General features: G+C 36.9%; 1 long non-coding RNA gene and 1 pseudogene across 1 annotated transcript; both read left to right on the forward strand.

Moving 5' to 3' along the window:
* Nucleotides 1-3,288: 3,288 nt before the first annotated feature.
* LOC107894358 (integrator complex subunit 3-like) lies at nt 3,289-5,431 on the forward strand (annotated as a pseudogene).
* A 2,812-nt stretch (nt 5,432-8,243) lies between these two features.
* LOC121212449 (uncharacterized) lies at nt 8,244-12,642 on the forward strand. The gene is made up of 2 exons (XR_005907658.1): nt 8,244-8,992; nt 12,423-12,642. It is a non-coding gene; the product is annotated as an uncharacterized lncRNA (long non-coding RNA).
* The last annotated feature ends 1,547 nt before the right edge of the window (nt 12,643-14,189 follow it).

Genomic DNA, 14,189 nt, shown 5'->3' on the forward strand with positions numbered 1-14,189 from the left:
AAGAAGGCACTTTACGGGTTGAAGCAAGCACTGCAGGCATGGAATACTCGTATTGATACATACTTCAAGGAGAATGAGTTCAAACAATGTCCCTATGAACATGCCCTTTACGTGAAAAAGAATGGAGGTAATATGTTATTTGTTGCTCTTTATGTTGATGACCTTATATTTATAGGGAACGATGATGAGATGATACAAGATTTTAAGAGCACACTGACACAGGAATTCGAGATGACAGATTTAGGTTTGGTGAAGTTTTTCCTTGGTTTGGAGGTAAGACAAGAAGAGACAGGTATTTTTGTGTCACAGGAGGTATATGCAAAGGAAATTTTGAAGAAATACAAGATGGCATATTGTAAACCGGTTTCAACACCAATGGAACCAGGTGTAAAACTCTCAAAATTTGATGGAGGAGAACGAGTCAGCGCGAGCAAATACTAGAGTTTGGTTGGAAGTCTTCGCTATCTCACTTGCACAAGGCCTGATCTTTCACTAAGTGTTGGCATTGTAAGTCGGTTCATAGAGGAGCCGATTTATTCACATTGGAAGACATTGAAGCGAATCCTAAGGTATATCCAAGGAATGGTATCACTCGGGTTATTTTATTCAAATGTGGAAGATTACAAGTTGATTGGGTACTCTGACAGTGATTGGTGTAGAGACTTAGACGATCGGAAAAGTACATCAGGATATGTGTTCTTTATGGGTAATACGGCATTTACTTGGCTTTCAAAGAAGCAACCAATCGTGACACTCTCGACATGTGAAGCTGAATATGTGGCAGCATCTTGGTGTGTGTGTCATGCTATATGGCTTAGAAATTTGTTGAACGAATTAGAGCAACAACAACTCGGTGCGACTAAGATACAAATTGACAATAAGTCAGCAATTGAGTTAGCAAAGAACCCAGTGAATCATGAGAGAAGCAAACATATTGACATTCATTTTCACTTCATCTGAGATCATGTAAAGGAAGGAAGTGTGAAATTAGTGCACGTGGCAAGCCGGGACCAAGTCGCAGATATCTTCACGAAACTGCTATTGATGGTACTTCTCGACAACTGCAAGAAATTAATTGGTGTGAAGGATGGCAGAAGCATTTAAGTTTACAGGGGAGTTTTGTTGATTAAACGTAAATGTGATTTTAATGTTTTTAATTTAGAAGTTTTATTTTTAAGAGAATGAAAAGTTAAGAGTCATTGGTTTATGGCAATGAAAGGTCAAGAGTCATTGGTTAATGGTTTTTTATTAGACTTTAATATTTTTAGTTGTTTTTTTTTTGAAGGACAATAGCCTATAAATAGTTTGTAAGCATTTGATATAATTTAGAAAGAAAAAGCAAGAAAATTCAGAAGTTAAAGAGAAAAGTTTTTCTTTCTATCTTGAGCAATTTGTCAATTTCATATCTCCAATTATGTTTTGAATTTGATAGTTTTGAATTCAATAGTCAAAACCATTAAAAATATATATTCACATTTGAATGTGAGTGAAGCAAGGCTTTGTTTGAGCAAGGATCACATCCAGCAATGCATGTTACCATTATTGAATGAAGACGAGAAAGAATACCGACAGTCACATACGATTCCGAAGGGAAAAAGTACGACATGAATTTCAAGCTTTGGTCTTTGAAGATGTACATGCTTACTTGGGGATGGAACATGAACTGGTAAATGATATTGATATTGTCACCTATTGGATGTTTCGCCATAGGCAGACAATGAAACTTAGCTTTGTAATTAGTTGGAGAAGGGCGACACATGCACAAGATTCAATTGCAACTTTTATATTGTGGTTTCATTCACCACAATAGCATCTATTACATCCATAATTATTGAAAAACCATAAAAGAGAAGGCAAGTAGATTACTAGCAAAAGTGTTGTAAAATTCTAGATTTGTGTTTGTAACTTCAAGCTTTTAGGGTTGGGTGTAATCGAATAAGCAACAAAAAACCCTTATGTTCGTGAATATGCATTTTTAATCAAATGATTTTTTGATATATTGATGCTTTTTTTGGGATTAGGGTAATGAAAGAATGATACTCAAATGATTGCTCTTCTTTTTCTTATTAAAATTTTATTCATTATATTGAGGTATGAAGGCAGTTTGGTATTAGTATTGCTGGTTAAAAGTGTTTATCAATAATTTAGTCAGTAGTTAAGTAGTTGAAGTTAATTAAATAAAAAATATGTTATATTCTATTATTTTTTCAATTAATTAACTAACTTCAACTACTTAATTATTAACTAAACTAATCATCTTGAACTTTGAAACACATCCTTCATAACTTAATACATTATACCAACAAATACTAATTACTAATTGAGTATTTTTTTATGGATAATATAAAAATATGTTATAAAAATAAAACATAATACACTTTATTATTTTTAAGTAGTTATTAAAACATTTTTATTATTTTTAGTGGAAAAAGGTTTAAGTATTTTATAAAGGGTTAATATATCATTTGGTATCTCTACTTGATTCCAATATTTAATTTGATACTTGAATTTTTGTCCTAATTTGGTATTTGAGTTTGATTTTAATATTTAATTTGGTACCCTAACTAAATAGTATCATGTGTCACAATGAATATATGAAACGTGTGTAATAAAAATATATAAATACTTAATTATTGAGACAAAAAAATCACGTAACAAATTAAACTTTGAAGCCATTACAGCTGAATTCAGTAGGCCCATCCCTATTCCATTGTTTGGTTGGATGTAATAGCCCATTACAACAGTATTCCATATAGCCTTATCCAAGGTAAAACTGCGGTTTACAATTTAGCACTCCCCCCCCCCCAACGGAATACCAATTCAACATGAAAATTTTTCAAATTTACCCTTCTCATTTCTTTTTAACATCTGAGCATTTTCTTCTTTTTTTTCACATCTGATTCCCATTTCCTTCCAACCTTTTCCCTCTTTTTCACGTATGAAGCATCCTCACCAACCCTATCCAAGCCTGAACCTAGATTCAATCTCAAATTTAAAGCCACCAAAATCTTACCTACCAGTGAATTCCATTGATTCTCGCTCCTCTTAAGCTCCACAAATTCATCCTCAAGCTCCGGTTGAAATCAGGGTCAACGGTTTCAATTTTCTCTCAACAAAAACAAAGCTTGAAATCCAGATTTCTCAATTTTCTCGAGAAAATTCGACTTCGGCGTGAGAGGAAAGGGCTAACGATCCAACACCCAGATGTTAAATCGGTGTTGAATCGAGTGAAGCAGTTTGCTGACAAGGTATTAAGTTTTTGCTTTTTCTTAATGAAAACTACTCTTAATGGCTTCGCAACTGATTAAAGTCTCATCCTATGAAGCTCACAATCAGCTATAACTCTCTCTAAGGCAAGCTTTTGACCTTCTTCAATCGAAATTAAGACCCCCCTTTTCATTAACTATCCCAGATCCCCAAGAATACACTCTACTTAATCAAGCTATTCTCTATGGTGTTTTAATCGAACCCTATTTCGCCAAAATTCATATTAAGCACTTACATGCTATTGTCATTGATGGGTATAAGCTGTTTTTAAGTTTACTTGTTGGAATTTTTTAATGAATTGTATGGAAAGCTTATTGATTCAGTAAAGGAACAATTAATTTGGGTTACTAAAGAAATTATTGATGTTTTTGCTACAGGAATTGATAGTTTGTTAGTGTGTTTAATGAGGCAAATTATTGGTGGTGATTTTAGTGATGGGAATCTTTGGTTATCTTTCGAGTTAGTAAGTCTTTGTTTAAGTAAATGAGATTGTTTGTTACAAGAAAAGCCTGTAGTTTTGACCAGTGCACTATATACATTTCTTCGTTTATTAGCTGATCATTGCAGGGTATCGAATAATCTAAAACTAGAGATGTTGAGGCAGATGGAGATAGAGTTTTGTATCAAAATGTTGAGGGATCAGTTTCAACTTTGTTTGAAGATAGGAAGGGATCTTGTTCGGTTATTACAAGATTTGTTTCATGTACCATTTTAGCCCTCAAATCATTGAGATTTCTCTTTGCCTCCAGAATTTCTTTCTGTAGCCCATCTTTATCGCCGGCCATTGATTTACAGTGATTTACCATCTCCTCCTTTTCCTTGATTAGATTCTGCCATTCAGCCTTCTTCTGCGTCAGTTCTTCCATAGTTTCCTCAAGTATCTTCTCCATTTCTGAAACTTTCAATCTCAAGTTATCATCTTTGTTATCATCTTCATAGTGTGACATAGCAAGCATAGAATTCATGGGTATGTTCATTGCCAATGGGGTTGCTCGTACTCCTCTAATAGGGTATCAATTCTCACTTTTTATTTTATAAAAAAATAAAAATGTGATTAATTTTATCATTGTTTGAAGGTGGAATAGCCGGAATCACTTTCATTGTGATATAGATGGGAAGACTATAAAAAGTACTGGTAAACTTCTAAACTTACTCTAATTATTTATATATAGTTATTTTCATTTTAATTAAATAAAACCCAGAATTTGCATTTAGGCACTTGCTAAGATTTTCAACTTTAAATACCCAAAATTTTAAAACTTGTACTTGAGCATTAATTAAATTCAATATTGGACTTGGATCATGCATGCTTATCTATTAATTTGATTGGTATAGTAGAATCAACAGATGCTTTAAACCACTACCATCACCATGTAGTTTCCAGCCTTCAAATCTAATTTATACCTTCATTTTCTTAGTTTTTTTACTTTGAATATTCCAACAGTAGATAATTTCATAATACCCTTTTATCAACAGTGTTTCAGTGTTCTTTCTATTACAGTAATTAATTCTGGTATGAAACTTTGGGTATTAGTTGCTATTTGTATACTTGGCACAAATGAAAAATGCCCATGAATTGCCTGCATACTTGTTTATTAGGATCTGAATCAGTTCAATCAAGAAATTCTTGAAATTTAATTATAGATTGGATAAAATACCTTATATTATGTTTGAAATGAAGAAAATAATTTTTATTAAATAAAACCCAGAATACTAGCTAAGATTTTCAACTTCAAATACATAATATTTTAAAACTTGTAGTTGAGCATTAATTAAATTCAATGTTGGACTTGGACTTGAAGTTTTTGGCATGATACATATCTTTTGCCGACTATTCTACGTGTGATTAACTTCTAATATTTCACTTGTTGCAGATCATCTTATCACAAGAGAAGAACATTTAGAGACTTTAAGAACTTGTGCAGAGCCTTCAGCACAACTTTTGGAGTGCAAGGGCTATTGATGTTGTAACACCCTTAACCCTGTCCCATCACCGAAACAGGATTACAGAGTATTAACAATCATTACAGTACATTTGCACATAAACAAGTATAAATGCAATATTATCCACCTAAACATAACTTTAATGGGTCCATAGTACTTTACAAGTGTAATTAAAACAAACCAGAATTTGATCGAAAGCTTAGGAAATTTTTTTGTGAAATTTTAAATTTTCTTTCTTTGAACAGTACAACACGCCCGTGTGGCTAATTTAACATGCCCGTGCGGCTTGGGACACGCCCGTGTCCTCAACCCGTGTGCAACAGTGACTTTTAAACACTACCATGACACACGTCCATGTGGCCTGTGTACTAAACTGACTTTAAGACATAGCTGTGGCAACTAATGTAACGCCCCAAAAATTGGACCTAGAAATATTGGGTTTGGAGTCCGAGTTCAGGTAGAAGACGGGCCGAATAAATGGGATGATTTAATTTAGTATGTTTAGTTAGTAATTAAATAAATTGCGAAGGGTTTATAGTGCGGGAAAAGTCCTGGGCTCGACCTAGGGCTCTGGCAAAAATTTGAGCATTTTTTTTCCTAAAGGGATCTAGGCAGTAGGCATTATAAGTGATTTGGGCTGAGTTTTAGCACAAACAAGCACCTGGCCTAGTGGCTAAGCACGCTAGGAAGGCGTTGGAGGTGCTTGGGTTTGAGGCACGACCTGTGCAACGTTTGTTTTTTTTAGTAATTAGGTGGCGTAAAGATAGGCCTTAAAGAAAGTTGCGAATGAAGTTTGACACAAAGAGCGCCCTTGGTGCAGTGGCAGCTGCGCGCTAAGGAGACCCAGTGGTCGCGAGTTCGAATGCAGGGGCTAGTGAAACTTGTTTTAGTTTTTAAGTAGCCCATGACTGAAGCGAATAAGGCTTATAAGTCAACGCAGTCGTATTATAAAAAAAGAGAGGTTGTATCACAGCTGCAAGCAGTGTAGCTGGGTTTTCTGGAGGTCGCAGGTTCGAGTAGCAAGGAAGGTGAATTTCTCCTTTATTTTTAAGCGGACTGGAGCTTCAACAGGTAAGAATTGTGACCCTATATTAGTAAAGAAAGAAGCGTGGTACAGTGGCCAACCACACGGGCGAAGGTGCAAGGGCTGACGGAGGTCTGGGTTCGAGCCTCACCTCGCGCACGGAAGGTTGGGTTTTTGTTGCACGCATGGGGAAGGAGTTGGGGTCTGATCAGGACTCTCTTGGCAGCGTGCTGAAGCGGTGCAAGGAGTGGATAAGGATGCTACTAATCGGTGGAAGGATTTTGAGTGAAATTCAAACTTTGCTACGGGCTAAATTCAAGGGATTTGAATTAGAGAGAGTGGTGTACCGAAAGTAGGACTTTGGAGTTGCATATTCGGCTAGGAGAGGTTGGTGTAGTAAATTAGCATTTTTAGTTTGTAGGGGGGTACCGATTGTTTAGTTGCCGAATAGGTGTAGGTTCTTTAGGGGCTGAATTCTGTTGGTTGCTTTCATTCTTTTATTTTGCCATTTTACCTAAAGCCGAATTCTTTCTTCTTCTTTTTTCTCTTTCTTTTTCTCATCTCTTCCTTCCTTGATTTCCTTCAAAGCCGAATCTCTATTGTTATCTCCTCTCTTCTATTTTCTTTTCTTTTTCTCTCCTCTTCATCCATATCTCTCACATCTTGTTAGCCGAATTTCTTTGTGGCCGAATCCTCTATTTTAGCCAAATTTCTTTGTGGCTGAATCCTCTATTATTTCCTTAGAAGTTGAAAACCCCTATATGCAAAGGGTGCCTGTCGACTAAACTAAAAGGGTTTAGTGGTGTTATTTGATTTGTTTTACTCTAGTGTGGATTAAAGGCTACTGATCGAGGGCTTGGATAATTGGAATGACTAGATTTAGATCTAGTCCATATTCCGGCAAAGGTAAGAACTTTAGTGCCTAAGTGTTAATGGCTGATTATTGGTAAGAGGATTTGTATATAAGTTGTTATCGATTCATAGTTTAACGTGTTAGTAACTAATTGTAGGCAACTCATGTGTAGAACTCGTCAACGTTTCATCGAAAAATAGGTGTGTAAACGACACCCATTAACAGACTAGATCGGCAAAAGACGAAAAGCTGAAATGTCGAAAAGCCAGCATTTTGAGAACTTGCGAGCATGCGAGCGCTCATGGGATTGTTTTGTATTAATAATTTTGGTAACTTCAATGGTAAGATTGCAAAGTGCGCAATTTTGTGCACCTCGGTGAATTTGGGCTTCGATGGGCCGAAATTGGGTAATGGGTAATAAGCCCATTTCGGTAAAAACGTCTAGTAAGTATTCTGGAGACGCATTAATAACTGTAATGAGCATGAAACCCTAAAAAGACTGGTAAAATTACTGAAATACCTCTGTAAGGTAGAATTACCGTAATACCCCTAAAAGGGTAAGTTTACAATTACGCCCCTCGAGGGTAAATAACTGTTCTTACTCTATAATCTGACTGTCTTTCTGAAGCATGTCTTGTTAATTATATATATTCTGCATACGTGTCATACTGCATGGGGTTGGGTTTTGTTATGGAGGAAGAGCCCGTTCTGGTGGCTGTGCCACATATTCTGATATAAGCAGCTTTGCTGCGGATTATAGTTAGTGCTGCAACCGGTGCTAACACTGTAAGTGTAGGGATGGCGTGGGTGATTTATTCCCCACAGGAAGTGTAGGGATGGACAGAGGCAAGTGCAGGGTTGGATGGGGTTATCATGCATTAATCATATGAGACTGTTTTGTTATGGGCCAACTATATTGAAATGGGCTCAATTGTGTTAATATGGGCAAAGCCCAATATATCTCAACTTGTAATAGGGCTAAGGCCAAGATTGATACTGATATGGGCTAGGCCCAGTATACTCTGATACTGTAAAGGGCTATGGCCCAGATTAATATTGATATGGGCTAAGGCCCAGTTAACTCTGATTTCTGAATAGGGCTTAAGCCCAGTAAAGCTTGAACTAATTTGGGCTCTGGTTGGGATACTTTACACACTGAGTTTTCCAAACTCACCCCGTCTTTTATTTTTTTCAGGTAATCCCCAGTGTTAGTGGATCGGTGCTGCGAGGGACTCGGAGATGGCCATACGATTACTTGGACTCTAATTCTGTTTTAAATTCTGATTTGGGTTTTAAATTTTGTAATAAGGCCTCTTTGGATTTTGTTTTAGTTTGGAGGTTTTTAGTTGTTACGTTTATTATCTGTTTTAAGCAGAACTCGGTTTTCTAAAAATATTAATTGCTTTTTTTATCAACACGTTTTCGCAAACTACGAACTTTTATAAAGCTTCCGCAACTTACTTGGTTTTCGATTATAACAACAAATAAGGTTTCAAAAGTATACAACTTTTCAATAAGCCAAATTTCGAAATTAACAAACACAAATTGAGACTTAAGTTTTAAATAAATAAGAAGGGATTTCAATGGAAACAAGGTTTTCGAAAAATACTTCAATGTGACACGCCAGATTCGGGCCTAACTTCTAGGCCGGGTTAGGGGTGTGACATTTAGTGGTATCAGAGCCTGGTTGCAACAACTCGGCTATAGATCAGGTCTAAAAAGCTTTTCGAAAAATTTTGCTAAACTTAGGGTATTTTGGAAATGATTTTAGAAAGTTCTTTTCAAAGATATTTTACAAGGTATACATATTTTAAGGTTCAATCTTAAAATGGTTTAAGTTTTTCTAGGTTTCTGAAATATTGATAACCGAAGAAGTGGCACATTGAATCCCCGGCACCAAGTCTGTAAGTATTTCTGTTACTCATACTACATTTTATTAAGATATTACTGTAGATAGAACTGAGACCATATCATGACATTATAGCTAGGGCAATACTAAAAACCCTAGACTACTGAGACTATAGCTAGACTATGATTCTGTAAAAATAGAAACTTTAAAATACTATCTCTGCATAAAACATATGAATAAGTACTAAAATTTTTTAATCGAGATCTTGGTAGTTATTTTTATGCATGCTGATAATGTAGAGTGTTGATATGGATTCTGAGGGTAAGCGAAGTCCGCCAACTTCGGGTTGCGGTAACTTGGAGCTTGGGACTGAGGCACTAGCCGAGTTAGTAAGGAAAGTGGTAGAAGAAGTATTGGAGACCAAGGTTAAAGAAATTAGGGAAACGCTTCAAGCAGGGTGCTTGGAGTGTAAGAAGGAGAAGAATTCTAGTTCTCAAAAGACCGAGCCTTGTTCTGTGAAACATGTTAAGACACGACCAAACTATCCAACCTGCAAGAACTGCAACAGGCGTCATCCGGGGGAATGCCATAGGAAGACAGGAGCATGCTTTAGATATGGGTCCAAAGAGCATCAAACTCAGGATTGCCAAGCTTATTCTATTTAAGTGTGTGTTACAAGTTGTATGCGTGCTTGATAAATGTTTCTTTACTTTGGTAATTAGATGTTCTGGGTCGTATTAAGAATTATTTTTAATCAGAATGCGCAGCGGTAGCATAGTGCAATAGTCGGTATTAGACAACTGATAGTTGGATCAAAAATTTCGAGGACGAAATTTTTTTTAAGGGGGGTAGAGTTGTAACGCCCCAAAAATTGGGCCTAGAAATATTGGGTTTGGAGTTTGAGTTCGAGTAGAAGACGGCCCGAATAAATGGGATGATTTAATTTAGTATGTTTAGTTAGTAATTAAATAAATTGCGAAGGGTTTATAGTTCAGGAAAAGTCCTGGGCTCGACCCAGGGCTCTGGCAAAAATTTGAGCATTTTTTTTCCTAAAGGGATCTGGGCATTAGGCCTTATAAGTGATTTGGGCTGAGTTTTAGCACAAACAAGCACCTGGCCCAGTGGCAAAGCACGCTAGGAGGGCGTGGGAGGTGTCTGGGTTCTAGGCACGGTGCGCGTAACGTTTGTTTTTTTAGTAATCAGGTGGCGTAAAGATAGGCCTTAAAGAAAGTTACGAATGAAGTTTGACACAAAGAGCGCCCTTGGCGCAGTGGCAGCCTCGAGCTAAGGAGACCCAGTAGTCGCGAGTTCGAATGTAGGCGACAGCAAAACTTGTTTTATTTTTTAAGTAGCCCGTGACTGAAGCGAATAAGGCTTATAGGTAAACGCAGTCATATTATAACAAAAGAGGGGTTGTGTCGCAGCGGCAAGCATTGTAACTGGTTTTTCTGGAGGTTGCAGGTTCGAGTGGCGGGGAAGGCGATTTTCTCCTTTATTTTTAAGCGGACCGGAGCTTCAACAGGTAAGGCTTATAAGTAGTTGTGACCCTATATTAGCAAAGAAAGAAGCGTGGTACAGTGGCCAGTAACACGGGCGAAGGTGCAACGGCGGACGGAGGTCTGGGGTTCGAGCCTCACCTTGCGCACAAAAGGTGAGGTTTTTGCTGCACTCGTGGGGAAGGAGTTGGGGTCTGATTAGGACTATCTTGGCAGCATGCTGAAGCTGTGCAAGGAGTGGATAAGGATGTTTCTAATCAGTGGAAGGAGTTTGAGTGAAATTCAAACTTTGCTACGGGCTAAATTCAAGGGATTTGAATTAGAGGGAGCGGTGTATCAAAAGTAGGACTTTGGAGTTGCATATTCGGCTAGGAGAGGTTGGTGTAATAAATTAGCATTTTTTGTTTGTAAAGGGGTACCGATTGTTTAGTTTCCGAATAGGTGTAGGTTCTTTAGGGGCTGAATTCTGTTGGTTGCTTTCATTCTTTTATTTTGCCTTTTTACCTAAAGCCGAATTCTTTCTTCTTCTTTTCTCTCTTTCTTTTTCTCATCTCTTCCTTCCTTGATTTCTTTCAAAGCTGAATCTCTACTGTTATCTTCTCTCTTCTATTCTCTTTTCTCTTCCTCTCCTCTTCATCCATATCTCTCACATCTTGTTAGCCGAATTTCTTTGTGGCCGAATCCTCTATTCTTTCCTTAGAAGCCGAAAAACCCCTATATGCAAAGGGTGCCTGTCGACTAAACTAAAAGGGTTTAGTGGTGTTATTTGATTTGTTTTACTCTAGTGTGGATTAAAGGCTACTAATCGAGGGCTTGGATAATTGGAACGACTAGATTTAGATCTAGTCCCTATTCCGGCAAAGGTAAGAACTTTAGTGCCTAAGGTGTTAATGGCCAATTATTGGTAAGGGGATTTGTATATAAGTTGTTATGGATTCATAGTTTAACGTGTTAGTAACTGATTCTAGGCAACTCGTGTGTGGAACTCATCAACGTTTCGTCGAAAAACAGGTGTGTAAATGACACCCAGTAGTAGACTAGATCGGCAAAAGCCGAAAAGCTGGCATTTCGAGAACTTGCGAGCGTGCAAGCGCTCGTGGGATTGTTTGTATTGATAATTTTGGTAACTTCAACGGTAAGATTGCAAAGTGTGCAATTTCGTGCACCTCGGTGAATTTAGGCTTTGATGGGCCTAAATTGGGTAATGGATAACGGGCCCATTTCGGTAAAAACGTCCGGTAAGTATTCTGGAGACGCATTAATAACTGTAATGAGCATGAAACCCTAAAAAGACTGGTAAAATTACTGAAATACCTCTGTAAGGTAGAATTACCGTAATACCCCTAAAGGGGTAAGTTTACGATCACGCCCCTCGAGGGTAAATAACTGTTCTTACACTATAATCTGATTGTCTTTTTGAAGCATGCCTTGTTAATTATATATATTTTGCATACATGTCATACTGCATGGGGTTGGGTTTTGTTATGGAGGAAGAACCCGTTCTGGTGGCTGTGCCACATATTCTTATATAAGCAGGTTTGCTGCAGATTATAGTTAGTGCCGCAATCGCTGCTAACACTGTAAGTGTAGGGATGGCGTGGGTGATTTATTCCTCACAGGAAGTGTAGGGATGGACGGAGGCAAGTGCAGGGTTGGATGGGGTTATCATGCATTAACCAAATGAGATTGTTTTGTTATGGGCCAACTGTATTGAAATGGGTCCAACTGTGTTAATATGGGCAAGGCCCAATATATCTCAACTTGTAATAGGGCTACGACCAAGATTGATACTGATATGGGCTAGGCCCAGTATACTCTGATATTGTAAGGGGCTATGGCCCAGATTAATATTGATATGGGCTAAGGCCCAATTAACTCTGATTTTTGAATAGGGCTTAAGCCCTGTAAAGCTTGAACTGATTTGGGCTCTGGTTGGGATACTTTACACACTGAGTTTTCCAAACTCACCCCATCTTTTATTTTTTTCAGGTAATCCCCAGCGTTAGTAGATCGGTGCTGCGAGGGACTCGGAGATGGCCATACGATTACTTGGACTCTAATTCTGTTTTAAATTATGATTTGGGTTTTAAATTTTATAATAAGGCCTCCTTGGATTTTGTTTTAGTTTGGAGATTTTTAGTTGTTACGTTTATTATCTGTTTTAAGTAGAACTCGGTTTTCTAAAAACATTAATTGTTTTTTTTATCAACACGCTTTCGCAAACTATGAACTTTTATAAAGCTTCCACAACTTACTTGGTTTTCGATTATAACAACAAATAAGGTTTCAAAAGTATACAACTTTTCAATAAGCCAAATTTCGAAATTAACAAACACAAATTGAGACTTAAGTTTTAAATAAATAAGAAGGGATTTCAATGGAAACAAGGTTTTCGAACAACACTTCAATGTGACACGCCGGATTCGGGCCTAACTTCTAGGCCGAGTTTGGGGTGTTACAACTAAGGCACACGCCCGTGTACTAACTCGATTGTAAAAATTTAAGTGCAAGGGACACACGGCCTAACAACATGCCCATGTGCAAGCCATGTGTCTCACACGCCGTGTGACAAACCATGTGAATTCAAAATGAACCTTGTATTTTAAAAATTACCAATCCTGCAAATTGTAGACAACAAGCATTTCAAAATTTCTCCATTCAATCAGTCCAAACATGATTAAACATACTTATGACATTGTAGGTACATGCCATTATCAACAATTAACAAGCTTTACCTTATTGAGTTCGGGATCGGCCTGGGATGCTGATTCAACAATCTAACTTTAACTTAACCTGCGCACGGAAACAAACCATACGGTATGAACTCAGTGGTATTTCTATAAACCAATACTTAAAATATAACATACACATAAATTCATATAATGATCATAATTATTTTATCATTCAATTCATAAATAAACTATTCATAATTCACTTAATCTTTATCATTTATTAACTCGATTAGCTTTTCAAATGAATTCATAAATCATCAAAACATTAATACTTTCCATTCATATGTTTTACTCACGTTTCGGTTCCTGATTCAGTATCAATAAACATTTATAGTATCAATCAATTTATCGATTTCATACAGTAACATTTTGGCACTCTATAACAGTCAGTTATGCAGTAATAGTCATTTATTCAATAACAGTCAATTATTCCATAGCAGTCAACCTTTAATACTTTTAATTACCCCTATTAACATGACTCAGACCTGGACGGATACACGAATCTAACCCACACACCAGGGATAGTACGCAGTGTTTCATCAGCTGAAGCCGGAATACACCATAACGGTAACAGTAACAGTAGCGGTACACAAAGTACCTCCTCGTAACAAATCCGGAACAATAAAAGTAACAGTTAGGTACGGAGTACCTCTTCGGAACCAATTCGGAACAGTCACAGTAGTTGACACACAGTCGAAATGTCCCTGAACACATCCAATCCTATGGCTTGCCAACTATATCCGACTAGCCCGATACAGTTAATAGGGTATTCAGTGAGCTTTCAAATTTTCAATTTCATTTGTAATTTAATTTCAATTCAATTTAATACATTTTTCCACATCAATCCACATGCAATTTAATTGCAATACAATATACATTTTTCAATTTTCCATTCAATATTCATATATTCTAATCAATATCAATAATCACTAATAATTCGTGAATTTTTATTCAATTCAATACCATAATAATAATACTTACCATTCATATAAATAATAAATTCAACAAATAATTATTAGATTCT

Source organism: Gossypium hirsutum, chromosome A13, assembly GCF_007990345.1.
Source record: "Gossypium hirsutum isolate 1008001.06 chromosome A13, Gossypium_hirsutum_v2.1, whole genome shotgun sequence".
NCBI classification, from domain to species: domain Eukaryota; kingdom Viridiplantae; phylum Streptophyta; class Magnoliopsida; order Malvales; family Malvaceae; genus Gossypium; species Gossypium hirsutum.